Source organism: Episyrphus balteatus, chromosome 1 (assembly GCF_945859705.1).
Source record: "Episyrphus balteatus chromosome 1, idEpiBalt1.1, whole genome shotgun sequence".
In the NCBI taxonomy this organism is placed as follows: Eukaryota; Metazoa; Arthropoda; class Insecta; order Diptera; family Syrphidae; genus Episyrphus; species Episyrphus balteatus.
This window is the reverse complement of record NC_079134.1, coordinates 22,410,986-22,426,838: the sequence shown is the minus strand read 5'-3', so window position 1 is coordinate 22,426,838 and position 15,853 is coordinate 22,410,986. Positions and strand designations below refer to the sequence as shown.

Here is a 15,853-nt window from a genome sequence, read left to right as displayed (position 1 = left end):
AGATATTTTTTTAAACTGTTTAAAATTTAAGTAAACTAATACTAAATAAATATGATAAAAATAAAAAGAGGTAAATGGTCGTTATTTGCATTCGAGGGTATTCTCAAATCTTTTGGTTTTGGCTTTGTGCCCCCGATATCGTAACTTGAATAGCTTTTCTTAGAATGTCCGGTCTGTTATTTCAGTCAGGGAGTTGAGCTGATAGAGGGAAGAAATTTTGACTCGACTCATTTAAGGAGTATGTTAAATATGGATATTTTTTAATTTAAATATTCTACGTAATAAATTAGACACTATAATTGTCAAAAAATTTTTTTTTAATTCTACATGCTTGGAAACCCCTATGATCTTTTAAAAGCAAATTTAATGCCACAAGTTAGAATGAATAGAGTGAAGTGCAGTTGAAACTGGGGGATAAATTAAAGAGTGCTGTCTAAGCTGGGGCCCGAACCCACACCTTTGGGTTAGCAGTCAAGCACTGCACTATTGCAACTCTCTATTATATTTTCCCCTCGAGGTCACCTATCCCAAACACTGTTTGGTCTCATTTTTTGTTAAACACAAAAAAATCATATAGGAAGTGGATCTTTCACCAAGTAATGTTGAGTAATTCTAAGGTCAAATATTTGTTTGGCAGTTTTTTTTTTTAATGCGACGTGATAAAAAGTTAGACATAAGTTTGGTATTAGAAAAAGTATGATATCGTTCATTTGCTGCAACAATGAGATATCTCAAAAAAACATAATTTTTGAGTTTGTAAAACCATTCGATTACAGACACATACATATTTCCTATCTTTCCGATTTTCAATTCGCTCATATGGATAATGTTTCACTTCATATACTATGGAAAATGTATAAAAAGCGAAAAATCAGAGATTTTAAATTGTTCTTTCTGAAAATCTAGTTTTTTGAGATATGCTTTTGTTGCAGCAAATGAGCGATATACATTTGAATGTGATAACAACGCCAGAATATCGACTTCTTGGTCTCTTTACCATGTTCAATCAGTGTTGAATCAAAATATTTAAAAACGTTACACTCTACAAACGTTATCAGAGTTTTTAATACCTTTAAAGGGTGTTTATAACGATGCACAAAAAGCAAATAAAACAAATTTGTATGAAATTTGCGATTGTTACAAGGCTCATATGCAACTAGATAAAATATTAAGTGGCCTAATATGGTTAAATATTGTATTAACAATGCTATAAATTTGATTCCATTATAACAAATTTCATATTTTTACTTAGGCACTTCACTCCTTCAAAACTTTAATTTGTATAAAAATTCAATGAAACATAAAAGAATTTTAAGTTTGTCATTAAAACTAAACATTCTATGGTAAATATAATAACAATTTTTTAGTTTTGATTCTCATAGTATGTATAACATTCATACATATGCAGTAAAAAAAAATGCATACATTTTCCATGCGATGTAATGGTACCATTTCAAAAGTGTTATTTCTCACTAAAAATAAAAAAACACGCTTTGACCCTGTCCATACAAAATTTTACTTATTTTCAAAGTGTAATTGGTAATATTCTGACTCTTGCTTTTTAACCCTAGAAAGCTAACGTTCGTCAAAATGACGATCATCGATCAAACATTTTTGTTATTTCAGGTAAAAAAACATGTGCTATGATAAATTTAATTTTAGTATTAAAAACTGAGGTTAATATTTATTTTAATTTTAGTTTCGTTTTATTTAAAACCAATTTTTATATAAATATCATTATCTTGAATAAAGCCTGAACTACATCAAAACACAAAGTCAAAAAAGTACAAAAAGTAAACAAAGCTGAAAATATAAAAATCACATGTATATTTACTTGACATCTATTGGAAAAAAATTAACTAAAAAAGCTCTTTTGTTTTTGAAGTTTTGAAATTTCAAATAAAAAAAAAAATTGAAAAATAAACAAATTACAGTCAACTCCATCTAAGTCGAATTGTCACAGGACACGAAAATTGGTTCGAGTTAGAGGGAAATTCAACTAAGAGGAATCTATTTAATTTTTTTGTTGCAGGCGGTTTCATTAGAAACGGTTAAAAAATTTGAGTTAGAGGAAAATTTTACCTAAAGGAAGTACGAATTATAGGGAATTGACTGTATTTGAAATTTCAATTGTTTGTCAAAAGAGCTTTTTTGCGCTAAATGACAGGAACTATGTGATCGAAGAGCTACCTTACGGAAAGGATATAAAATAGGTATTGTTTGAGTGTATATGTTTTTAAAACTCGAATACTTTTTTTTAAATGAAAGAGAGATATACAAACAAGCTACTAGGGGGAAGAAGAAAAAACATCGTGCTTACTTTTTTGTACTTTTTTGACTTTGTGTTTTGATGTAGTTCAGGCTTAAAAAGTAACTAAGTTTTTAAAAGGTCGTCAAAAAGTCGAATGGTTAGCTTTTCATAACAGCCCAGATAGGTCAACTTTCTAGGGTATAATAAAAGACTATTCAACAATAACTATAATGGTCGAGACATTTTGGTAATAATTTTATTCGATCAATTTTATACCTCAAAATTATGTATCATAATTAAACATAAAAATGTTTCATTACCTATCCTATACTATGATATGAAATAAAACGAGTGCAACACAGAAAAACTTTTTTAACTTCCCTTCCGAATGGAATACAAGGTGGCCCAATATCTTAAAATAACTCTTATATTGAGTACTACCAACGATGTAAATTTCATGCTTTTATCACAAAGCGCGCAATTGAGCTCTTTTTTAATGCTAAGCCACCCCACTGTTATAGTTATACATACTTGATTAAAAAAATATAATTAATTTTTTAATTTCATTTACATTAAATAAGGTTTTACTTGGATTTTTTTAAATTTTGTTAGTTAATTCACTGATTTGTTTTATGTCTTATATTTTTGAGAATGTGAAGACAATATTACACTATGAAACATCACTATTTTTCAATGTTCAATCATTTTATCATTTACCACCAGATGTCGAATGATCATTTATAAATTGCGGAACGTAACAATTCATTACATTTATCATTAGTCGATTGTTAAAATGTTTAGGTAATTAACAATACACAAAAAAAAAATGTCAGCCATTTTCAGTCTATGCAAAACACACGTCACATTTTGATTTATAATAATCGAATGAACAAAATTACAGCGGCCACAAAACCAATCACATTATCTCTCACAAAAATCTATAACGAAACGACAGATAGACTATAGTGTTACAACAAAAACAACAACAACAACAAAAAAAAACACCTATTGACTGAATATAATTTTCGATGCATACACATTAACATTAAAGGGGAAAAGCTATACGCTTATGAATATCAAAATTGCAGCACATAAAACGTACAGAATTACCCCTTAAATGTCATGTCTGTCTTGTTGATTTATTTTTTTTAAGTATTTGTATTATTATTTTTTTTTTTTTTTATTATTTTTTGTTTTTGTTTTTTTTATTTTTTTCTTCTATGTACCTACATTATTCTCTTGTTAGAGGTTGTGTCTCTTGTGCAGCTCTCGTTTTTATTGCAAAATCACCCCCCTTTTGTCACGCCCGCCCCGTGACACCCACCCAAACGCGCGTATCCGAATAATAACCTAAACGTTACATATCGATGTACAAACATCATATAATTTCAATTTCTACCTGAAAGTTTATACATACACTTTTATATGTTGTCTGTTGTTAATGCTCGTTGTTGTCTGTATAATTTGTAATTTTTTTTTGCACATTCCATTGGTAAAAAAACATATCTACATAGAAATACAAATTTTATTTTTTTTTTTTTCGATAGTGAATAATTACAAATCAATATGAGAAAAGAAATAAAAAATAAAAAAACAAATAAGCAAAGGCAAAACTTTGAAGTAAATAATAAGCACTCTGGTAAAAGAGCACAGATATCTTTCTATACTCTGTTAGGAGAAAAAAAAAATAATTATTGATGTCACTCATTTATAGGTGGTCTATCTCTATCTATCTAGTTTCTTTTTTTTTTTGCGTGTCCCAGATAAAAATCTTTCTTGTTATTTACACACAAGTTTTCAGATTTGTGTTTAATTTTCAATCCAATTATGTTGATGTTTCTCTTTCCATAAGCCAACTATTTGTACTTTACACTGTTAAAATGTTAATTACCTAAATTTAAAAATAAAATATTGGATATTGAATTCAAAAACTGTTTTTTTTATATATATAAAAGTTCATATATGCACTTAAAAATTGTTCAAAAATAGGAGAATTATCATCTTTTGCATTTGCCACTTGAGATTGCATTCTTTTTTTATTAAGGTATCTTCTAACTGAAAGCAAAATATGTATATCAAACAGCTGTCAAGCTTTCTGAGACTTAATTTTTTAATAAAATCATTTAAACCTACAAAAGTTTAATGGATATCAAAATACGAAAAACAAAATGCGAAATGTATAAAATGAGTTCTGTAATTTAACCCTTATTATAAAAAACTAATCCAAATTAAAAATTAAAAAAAAAAAAATATATAAATAAATAATATCGATGAGAGTCAGTAAAGTCAAGTTCGTTGCCCCAAATGACCAATCAAAACCATAAAGGTGACTAATATCGTCTTTCATTGCCACATACATATAGTCTAAGAGCCAGCGACCTAAAGTTTGCAGGTAATTGCTTAGTATTCAGAGTCATACCAATTTACATTTATAGTCTTTACCGAGTTATATAAAAAACCGCTGGTCTGCCTGGCCGTAAATGTGGCGAACATGTAAAAAATTTGTCATAAGGTGTAAAAAATTACAAACTAGTGCAGGTCATTGCTTAGTATTCAGTCATATGAAATATGTTTAAGGACATCCCCAGGCATGTTACTGAAAAAAAAAATCTAGTCAGCCGTGGCAAAAACGGTCTGCCAAGCACTTGAATGTGAAAAAAATTTTAAATTAAGAACTTGACCTTAAATCAAAAAAGACAACGGCAACACTTTAAAAACTAAACGATAGCTTCTTTTAAAGGTAAAAAGTTATACTATTTTCTGGTTTTTAAATAAATGTTTTTTGATGAATAGTTTTTGAAACAAAAAATTTCAAACACAAAATTTTGAAAAAAAAAATTTAAAAAAAGTTCAAATAGCTTTTATTCCGAAAAATCTACCCAATTAAGTACTAATTTTTTTTTCCAATTCTTAATTCTATGATATATTTTTAGTCAAACACAGAAAACTAGAAGTCATAACCTCTTTTAGTTTTTGAGAAAAATGAAAAATACGAAATCTACTTTTTTTCACCAACACCAACATTACAGTGTTTTGTTTTTACACGGTTTTCAAATTTTCTTCAGGAAATTATCTAAATATATGCTAAATATGTCAGCATTAATTTAATAATATAATTAATAATTTTTTAGTCGGAATCTTGTTTAAACGTGGTTCAATCTTGGTTTAAGTTTCATAGCAGGCTTTTGCAGCGATTTAACTGTGGTTAATCTCTAGGTTAATCATGTATTTGGCTATTTCTAGATATACTCATAAACCTTTAAGCAGAGCTTAAACTCATGTCAAAAAAAAAAAAACAAAAACTTTTGAACGCATTAAGATATCCCTACATTTTTTTAAAGGAAAACTTCCAGAGTTATTAATGAATTTCAAAAAAAAAAAAAAATGTTTCACAGGGTGTTTAAGAATGATTGACAGAAGAAAGATTTTTTTTTGAAAAAGCAATTAACAAAAAAAAAAAAAAAAAAAACAATTCAAGTAAATTTTTAAAAAGTGTCCTATTTTGAAAGTTCCCCATAGCGGTAAAATTTGATGGCTTATAAGTTTTCCACCATTGTTCAGAATCTTGTGAAGTTTTGCGGTCAAGAGTTTGTGACTGTGTTTGGATTTTAAAATTTTAAAATGCTTTTAGAATACTCGGTGAATTAATCAACATTTATAGATTCCATAGATGATAGTGCATTTAAATAACTTGCAGTTTAAAAGTTCTTCGTATACAAGGGTTATAGCTGATTTAAATTTGGATTTTCGAAAAATCTTCGTAAAGTATTTCCATCATTTGTATTACTAAATCCTTGTTTGGCGTATCAATAAATAACCTTTTGACCAATATAAGTCGCAAAAGAGAGTTCTCGCTAGAGAACAAACAATTTCCTCTTCTTACCAATATCAAAGTAGTAAAACAATTTTTTTTAAAACAGTTTACAAGCTGGTAATTGCTGAAAAATATGAATTTTTACTAAAATTGTGTTTTTTATTTAACTGTAATATCGTATGATTGTCAAAACAAAATTCTTACAAACAGTTTTAAGTTTTGACATTGACGTTGCGTTGACAGAATGAATATAATGTTTTTGTTGACGTCAGAGTCAACGTCTTTCTTGACCGGTTTCGTTGACCGAGTTGAAAGTGATATTGAAAAAGTAGCCATGTTTTGTCTTAAAAGCGTTTTGGTAGTTTTGTTCACTTTTTTTTTTCTCTGAAAGGATTTTATCCCCCTTTTTAATATTTAACAGATTTTATATTTTTGTCCAAAAAGAACACAAACAGACCTACAAATGTACACGCCGAAAAAACTTATACAACAACTGATAAAACACTGAAACGTGAATTTGTATGAATTGTTTTAACACTATCTGGATAACAGTAAAACCTATACCATGTAAGGGGAATACATTAATATGTTCTGATGTTTTTTGATATGGATCTGAGCTATAGTGTTCTTATAGGAATTTTCATTTAATAAACATAGCCAGTATAAATAATGATCTCCTTAACGAAAAATGGCATTGTTTTTCTATTAAATTACGACCCAATGCGGGTATGACGTGAAAAACTTAGGTACACCGTGAAATAATTAAGTTTCAAAGGGAGTATATAATTACTACCAACTACCCGTTATAGGACCCTTACAGGGTAGTTTATAGAAATATAAAAAAAAATATACAAAATTAAGTATTTAATCAATCGTTTTATAATTTAATTTTTTTCCTTTGCAAAAATATTTTTGTGAAAAAACACGTATACCTACTGAAAAAAAATAATATTGACGGAGAAAATAAAATCATGTCCATTTTATTATAAGGACATTCAAGTGATATAAAAGGATAAAATAAGAAAAACAAAATAATATTGAAAAAAAAAAAAAACATTGTAGGTACGTGGTATGTACATTTACATAGAGTAGATACATAGACACATAAATAGATACAAGAGACACACAGTCAACGAATGGCGGTATTTTTTTAAGGAACAGGACGATGCGAGTTGCGTGAGCTGGTATAGCTTGGGTGCTCTGAAGCTAAAGTATGGGGTGGTTCTGGTTGGTTGTTGGTGGGCATACAACAGTCTCCCTATACTAACTGCTACTTCTACCTCTTATCACATCACAGAGCGCGTTGGTGGTTTCCATATTTCGGAATTTTAACATTGAGCATAGAGGATACGAAACAACGACAGCAGAGCACAGAGTATAACAGCACAACAGAAGCAGCGGCAGTAGTAGCTCACAGATAAACCAAATAAGAGGAATAGTGTGGTTCTGGTGGTGGTGGTTTGGGTTCTTTTTTTTTTTTTTATATTTTTTTTTTTTTTATATTTCCTTCCCCTTTTGTACCCGCGATTTGGGATATTTTGCCATCCATTCGGAAGGGTAACAAGAACAAGGTGAGCTGCTCACTCACTAACCCAACAGAATGACTGACTGTCAGGTCATATCCCGCTCCCAGTTGTGTGTGAGAGAAGTGCTACACAGCTACTATAGGAGCAGTTTTTTTTTTTTTTTTTTTTCGTTTCGTAGCTTGTAGGTAAAAACAGGAGACGACAAACAAAAAGAAAAATGAAAAAAAAAAAAAATGTTAAATGTGGTGTGCAGAGAGGAATCATTCGATTCGCATAATAAACGTATTAGTTTATTTTGCTTGTGTTGATTCTGGAGCTCTTGCTCTTCTTTTTGTACTGATGATGATGATGGGACCGGGACGGTATTATTATACAGAGATATGATGAAAAAGAGGAAAGAATGGTGAATGCGTGGGTTTGAGGGATTTTTTTTTTTTTAAATAAATCCTTTTTGCTTTTATTTTTTTTTTTTGCAGTACCACAAGTAGCAGCAGCATTACTTTAGTGCTCATCCATGCTGCAAAAAGGCTGCAGTGAAAAATCAATACTTACGAGGACGACGATGACGCGCCCGAAAAATGTGAATATTTTTGACATATTTGTCACTTTTTTGGTATATAACTTTTAGGTTTGGGTTGTAATTGTTATGACATTTTGTTGTTGTTGTTGTTGTTGTTGCATGCAAACAAAAAAGTTGGTATACCAACTTACAATGCAAATGATCAGCAATAGGATTATTTTATGTTGGAGACTCAAAAGCTCTATACGCGATATGCTACCATTGCTGCTGACAAAGAGAATAAAACACACAAAAATTGTGTAATTACTCTCTCATGTACATAAGACTTTGCAGCTGAAAATACAGAAGTGAATTATAGAGAGCTGAACACTTTAGTTTGGGAGCAAAAATTAAACAACAACATAACTAGAATGAACAACAAAATATATATATGAACAAAATACGTAAAAAAAAAAAAACAAGCCACATGACGATGACGGCGCTGCCGGATAATGAGATATTTGCGCGACCTTTTTACTCGATTTCCATTTTGATGATGGTTTTCTCCTTTTTCTGGTTTTCTCTGTGCACACAACTATACTATCTCTGCAACTGTGCTCTGGTGTTCAGTTCAGATTTAGAGCTCAATTTTGAAATTGTTTGATTTTTTCTTCTATTTAATTCTCAGAAAACAGTGAGAGATGTTGTATGAAGGTGGGAAAAAGATATACCTATAAAACGAATGGAAAATAGTTTTAATTCAGTCGACCAGAAAGGGACACCCGATGATATCAAATGAGTCGTGTTGTTGAACAACTAGTATAGGGAATATCAAGTCAATTTTTGTATTATTGGTATTGTACAAAAGCCGACAAGACTTACGTATAGCAACACAACTCATTTTATTTCTCAATTCTATACACCTTTTTAGGGTGGTTATAGGAGAAGTGTGGTGTTTGTATGTTTTGTTTTTGTATGACTTGTTTTTATTTTTATTTTTCCAACCCCGAATGTGGAATAATAAATGCAACAATCATCATGGCGATGAGGATGTTAATGTCTATCGATTTTCTTTCATATAAGTAAGCATTACAAAAAAAAATAATATAAAGCATAAAGCAAATAAAAAAAATCGTGTGTGGCTAAATTTAGCACAACCTTGTATGGGGGCAGCACAACTATAATACAAAATACAATACTGAGCTGAGAGTAAGAAAAAAAAGGCATTTCTTTTATTTAAATTTTTTTTTTCTTCAATTTGAGAATTTTCAAATATAACTAACTCATTACGTAAGAAACTTTGATCTAAAAACTTTATTTCGAGAAGATTTTTTATTTACTTTAGGTATTTGATATAATCGGTATCAAAATCAAATATGGCAGGAATATTCAATAGTTTTTATTTCCTCAGAATTTAGATAATAATTGGCGTACCTTTTTGCTTTTCTAATAACTTACAATTATATATTAATTTTTTTTATGAGCAACTCATTGATAATTCTTGCACTTAAGACCTTCAAGTTGCAGTGCCGATACTTGTAGGTACTTGACTTTATTATTATCAGGGGAGTCACTCTCTTCTTCAAGAGTTTTGAAAAGCTTGTTCCTCCTAAGGCAAATAAATTTATTTATTAATTTATTAACGCAAGCAATATTCATAACGCCAACAATTAGTTGCCGCTTTTTATGAGTATTTTAAACATTCTCAGAAGCTGGCAATCATTACCTAAATGAGAAAGCCCTGTTCTTTAAGGAACTGGAGTTTACTAGCGATTTTCAATGGAGTCCATTTTAAACCAAAATCAATGCAATTCCCACCTATACTCGGGTAGAAGAGCATGAGTAATTTTAGTAGAAAACGTACTAGATCATCTACTCTTAGTAAACTCTAAGCCTTCTCCATAGATATGGTGCTAAATGCTAATAGACACAATTGGCACCAAGCTGTTTGTGACCGTATACAATTCAATCCATATAAGTACCTTTCGCTTAAATGTCTCGATTTTTTGTGCACCTATATTTTGATATTTCATAATAATTTCATAAACATTTCATACTGTACAACTAAAAAACGAACATACATAAAAAGTAATAGCATCAATCTATTACAATTAATTTATTTTTTATTTATTTTAATGAGGCAATTGCTTTTAAGCACCTACATATGTAACTCTTAAATATGATAAGGTGCATATCCGGGTTCGACTGTAACTCCTTTTGTCACATTTCAGTTTTTAATCAAAGAGCAATATGACAGAGTATGAAAATGAACAGACTAATGGTCAAGTCTCATCTTTTTACCTAAAACTATCTAACCTACACAAAAAGTAATCAAACATTCTTTTTTAGTAAGGTCAACCAATAAAAAAAAAAACTAACAACGTGTAATTTGAAAAAAAAAATTGATTTTGGTATGTTTTTGGCATACCAAGAGAGCTAAATCAGGGTTGTTCAAATATAATAAAATGAAACAATGTGAAAATGCCCTAATTTTTACAAATGGTGTCATTATGCTTTGGCATTTTGAAACTTGTTAGTTGTTAACCACATCGGTTCTGTTCAAAATGCGTAGTTCATATTCCAAACAAATTTTGACAGATCATTTAGGAAATGTTTAACTTACGCAAATAATTAACACTCTATGAAATGTGATGGTAATTATTAGTAAAACTCATATTTTTATAGAAGTTAAAATATTATGGTTTCACATAAACACATGTGTTTACGTTTGTTTTTTATTCATAATTATCTGCACGTGTCACTTGAAAGTGATAACATCGATAGCGTGAAAATTAATCGAGTTTAATTGAAAAAAAAAAAAAAAACAATAATTATGTTAGGTAACCAAAAGTAATTACACATTCAGTTTTGTATTATTATAATTTGATAGATATTTTACTCCATAATTTTGATAATTCTTATAATTTGAACTTTTCAATTATATGAACTGACCTAACAATTAGTTGATGCATTATAAATTTGCTGTTTTCAATTTGACAAATGCTTTTAAAATGTTGTCGTCATGACGTAAATTGTAGACTTAACATTAGAAGATGATCCAGTATGAACTAATAGATGGGATTAAAAGTCGCTATTTTTGGAGGTAAATACTCATGAGAAAAATTCAAGCACAACAACATATACCTATCACCTTGAGAAAAAGATCATGTGTTGATTATAGTACTAGATTTACTTATTAAATACTAATGAGTAGTCTATGACTTTCAATGTAATGCGACTAATGTAGTTGGTAGTACTAGATTATAGTATTCTTCAACTCATTAGTTGTCTACTACCTCCTAAGAAATGCGTCTTATATGGATAAATATATCAGTAGGTATAATAAAACTCCTTTTTGGTGAATTTCATAACAATCTTAAAATTTTAAACTTTGTTTTGCTTTTCTTTCTACTGATAACTGCCTCGAGTCACAAATAACCTGTACAGTAAAAAAACACGAAGCTTATTTTCCCATAAATATTTGATTCATACCACAATATTCGATTAATTTCATGACACTTAATTAGCAGATACGTACCTACTACGTATGGCAAAATGCAATGAATGTTGCACTGAAATCAGCAAGTTGTTATGCGTCAGAATCAGATTACAGACGGTGTGAATAAACAGATCGACACGCCATCAGCAATTGAAAGGTTAAATTTGCATTAACAGTCGCTGTCAAAACTATAATACGAAGTGTCAAACTTTGTTATTTTTTTTGACATTTAAACAAAACAAAACTACTCACGTTTGTAGTATGTAGTCATGAAATGCCTTAATTAACGAGCAGAACCTTCCGATAACTCTCAGAAAACAAGACAGAATGTAATTAATCAATCTTTTTCTTAAGCTAATCTGTGAAATAAGGTTTTTGGGTTACTGCAAGTGTTCCCACTCTGTTCATAACTTCAAAATACAATGAAAAATTTCATAAAATGACATTTTTTTGAAAATATTTTCATGACTTCTGACCTGCTCATTTCTATCCAAAAAACATTCATACCAGAAACAACCATCTGACAAGATTCCCATATTTTTAAAAACAAAATATAATATCATGGATCCGTTTCCATCATAATATTCTCTCTGTCAATTTGTTTTATTTTTGTTGCCCACTTTATTTGGTTTTTCGGTAATTTTTTTTTTTTTTTTTCATTTTGTTGTTGTTTTTGTTGTTGTTGCCTGCTCTTCAAGTCTGGTGCTGTCTGGGTCTGGCAATCTGGCTCTGGCATGCCGGTATTCTGTGTTTATACCGGCAACAAAACAGCAGTAGCGTGTTTTTATATAGTAGGATGGTTATCCATAGAGTCAAACGCCAGACGACGGCAACGACGACGACAACACAACAAGTGAATGAATGAAAGTGGAGGAATTGATGATAAAGAGAAGTTTAAAAAAGAGTGAAATATAAAAACGAAAATGTTTGTATTTAAACATTTTATACATCATGTAGGTAAGCAAAGCATATTATATGTAGAGAAGAGGAGATACGTTTATTATTTATTCACAGCTGCAAAGGGACATGGTTTTTTGGTTATATCGAGTCGAGTTTCGAGTACTACTCGGTAGAGATTCAATTTTTTGTGTTGGGAAACACAAAAAAGAAAGAAAAGAATCAGTCTAGAGGAGTAAAGGTGTGACGAAATAAAGGAAATGACCTTTGCAAAATATATGCAGATGAAAGTGTGGTATAGAAGTCTGCTAGACATAGAAATGACAGTTTGTCAGATTTATGTCATCATAGCAGACACAACATTAAAACCACAATAAACTGACATAATTGACAGCTCATATTGATTGGAATGTTACGTCAAACAAAAGAAAACCTCTAATTAGTAAAATGTCATTATGTAAGACAAAAATCATGACATTTGAAGAAAAATGTCATATACCCACAAATAAATCAATTGGAACAGAAAAACGCTTTAAGTAGTATAATAAACTATTCAAAATGAATGAGAAAGAACTAGCAAATAGGTACAGACTTTTAAATGAGTAAGAATAAGAAGGGAATGTGTGTTTAAAATGTAAAAAAAAAAAATAATAATATATATGTACGAATAAATGTATATAATAGGTATAAACCCACCGAACAACGCCGCCGTTTGGTTCGATTCGAAAAGTAATATGTGTGCTTTGCGACGCGCATACACCAAAATTAATTAATGCGAATGCGATAGATACAAAAAAAAAAAAAAATATAAAATAAAGGCAAGCAAAGGCGAACGTACCAGAACATTGTGTTGGAGAATGGAGACCACATTCACAGTAAGAGGGGCAGCTGCTAGTGCTGCTGCTGCTGCACGAGGCAGAGGCACGACCGACAGCAGCGACACCAGAAAATCTGACAGTTGTCCGTCGTTTTGTCTGGCTTTGGTTGTTGGTTGTGTTCTGTGTATTTTGAATGTGGCGCTTGGCAGGAGAGTAATATTCATAGTTAAAGAGTTTTAGCAAAGAGTGCAAGTGTTATTCTTTTTAGAGCAAGAGAAACCAAAGAGATAAAGATTTGTACCGACGACGACGACGATGAGAAGTGGGGTGGGTTTTTATTATTTTCTGGCTTGGGATTTAGATATGGTATATGATATGAACAGATGGGTATACCGAAAAAAAAAAAACATAAAAGAAACACAGATATTGAAGGATTGGGAAACTTTATTATCGATGCTGAAATTTTTTGTTTTTTTTTTTTTGAAATTCGTTCCAAAAAATATGTGTCACCCTATGAAATCAATCTGGATCTGGAGACATTTTTAAGGATTTTAAGATCTGTTTGTTTAAAAAATTTGGTTTCTTATGTCATTTGGTTTTGTTCGAACAAAAAAATGTCTCTGACTTCTTGACAGAACAAAAATTACAATTAGGGGTTGATTTGGAGAAAGAAAATGGATTTATTTTTCTAGTCTTTTTTGTATGTATTCTAATATTTTGCCTCTCCCTTTTTTTTCTTGTTTTTGCGAAAATATAATTTTCAGTTAATATCAATAATATATTGCATATAATAGTGTTGAAGAAAATGACAGCAAAATGTTTAGGTTGTATTAATGACATGTGTCATTGTATGGAAGTAAAGTGTAAGATGGTATACACATTTTTTATTTGATTATATTATTTTGCATGTGGATGATGCTCTTCATCGGTACTCTCTTTTTTTAATTTAATTCGATAGGTATAGTAGGTATGTAAGGTAGGTATACTTAAGTTTTGCAGGTACATACCTACCTAATGGATGGATGGATAGATGGCTGGCTGGCTATACAAAAATCGGGTTGTCGGACTTTTGGGTCGTTCGTTTGTGCTTGGTTCGTCGTAGATAATATAGCTTGTGGAAACGTCACGCTATACGTACGACGAAATACCTTGCAAGATATAATGTAGATAGAGTAATGGGAGCACGTTTTTCTGTACGATGAAAAGTGCTACTTCATTTTACACAATTGAAAAGAGACAAATTAAGGGGTGATGTCGACATATAAGCGAGTGAGAAAAATATTCTTTTTTTTTTGTTGTTGTTGCTGCTGCTGCTGGGTTAGTTGTTGTTGTAAAGATAAATAAAGAAATTCGATAATCAAGTCAGAGCTATGTAAGTATACCGTATAGTTTTGTAGATTGGGTAAGTTGGTAAGGGAATCTCTCTATTTGATGGATATAGAAATAGTTTTCATGTCTGGATGTTGGCAACGTTTAAAATGTGACTGTTTTTTTTTTTTCCTGTTTCTTAAGAGAAAAGTAAAGTAAATAATGTACAAGTACTTTTCATGTACATCGTATGTGTAACCAAATTAATGTACAAGGAGTAGAAATTGATACTTTTTCTGTTTCCTTTTTTGAAACAGCAGGTAAGTTATATGCATTTTATCAATTCTTTGTTTCTCAGGAGGAATGGCACCTGTCCCAATTGAGCTGACCTTGAACCAGACTCGAAATTGTCAGTGTTACCTACAAAAAGTGACAGTTCAGTCTGTATCTGGAACGCATTTTGATTGGTGACAGATAAGGAAAAAAAAATGTGCAGGACATTCATGGAGTACATTAATAGTTAATTTATTTTAAAATATCAGCTGAAACGTTAACAAAATGTAGATTATAATCTTGTTTATAGTTTTTAGTAACTCGCAGCATTAGCTTACATAAACGTATAAGTATTTTTGTAAAATATCTGTTTTTGGAGCAATGTAGGTTCTGCACTTAAGAACGCAGCATTTCTTCTTTAAAACTGCTATTTGTTGTTATATAGTTGGACGCGTTCATTGCTGTGATATAAGAACGGAATAGCCACAACCAACGATCCAAATAGATAATAGGGGTATTCGTGCAACGGTGTAAACTCTTGTTAAAACTAGTAAAATGGTAAATATGGTAAACAAACAGGTCTACCTCATAAACAATTTTGACACATTTTCCACTTTACCAGGTTTGTCAAAATTAAGTGTCATTCGATATCTATAGTTTTTCTCTGTAAGAGGGAGATGCACATTTATGAAACAATCTGTCAGTCTAATGGCCAATTTCAAAAAGCCATTTTAAATATGTATTTATCTGGCTTTTGCATCGTAAAATGACGTTTGTTCCATGAATCGGCCATAAAATGGACTTTTATATTTTTGATTACAGAATATTTTGAAATTGCTTTCAAATTATCCAAATATACTTAAGAAATAAGTTGACAACTGCTTGTTTTTTTTTTTTAAACTTTGTATAGACCTTAATTAGCATTTAAGTCGAAAAGGTCAGAACAAGTCCGTAAGAACTACTGTCAA

General features: G+C 30.4%; 1 protein-coding gene across 14 annotated transcripts in view; it reads right to left on the bottom strand.

Annotated features, from left to right (window-relative positions):
• The window catches only part of LOC129914343 (chromodomain-helicase-DNA-binding protein 7), a 65,881-nt gene that overhangs the window by 33,789 nt on the left and 16,239 nt on the right, over positions 1-15,853 (bottom strand). The gene's annotated exons all lie outside the window — the stretch shown is intronic.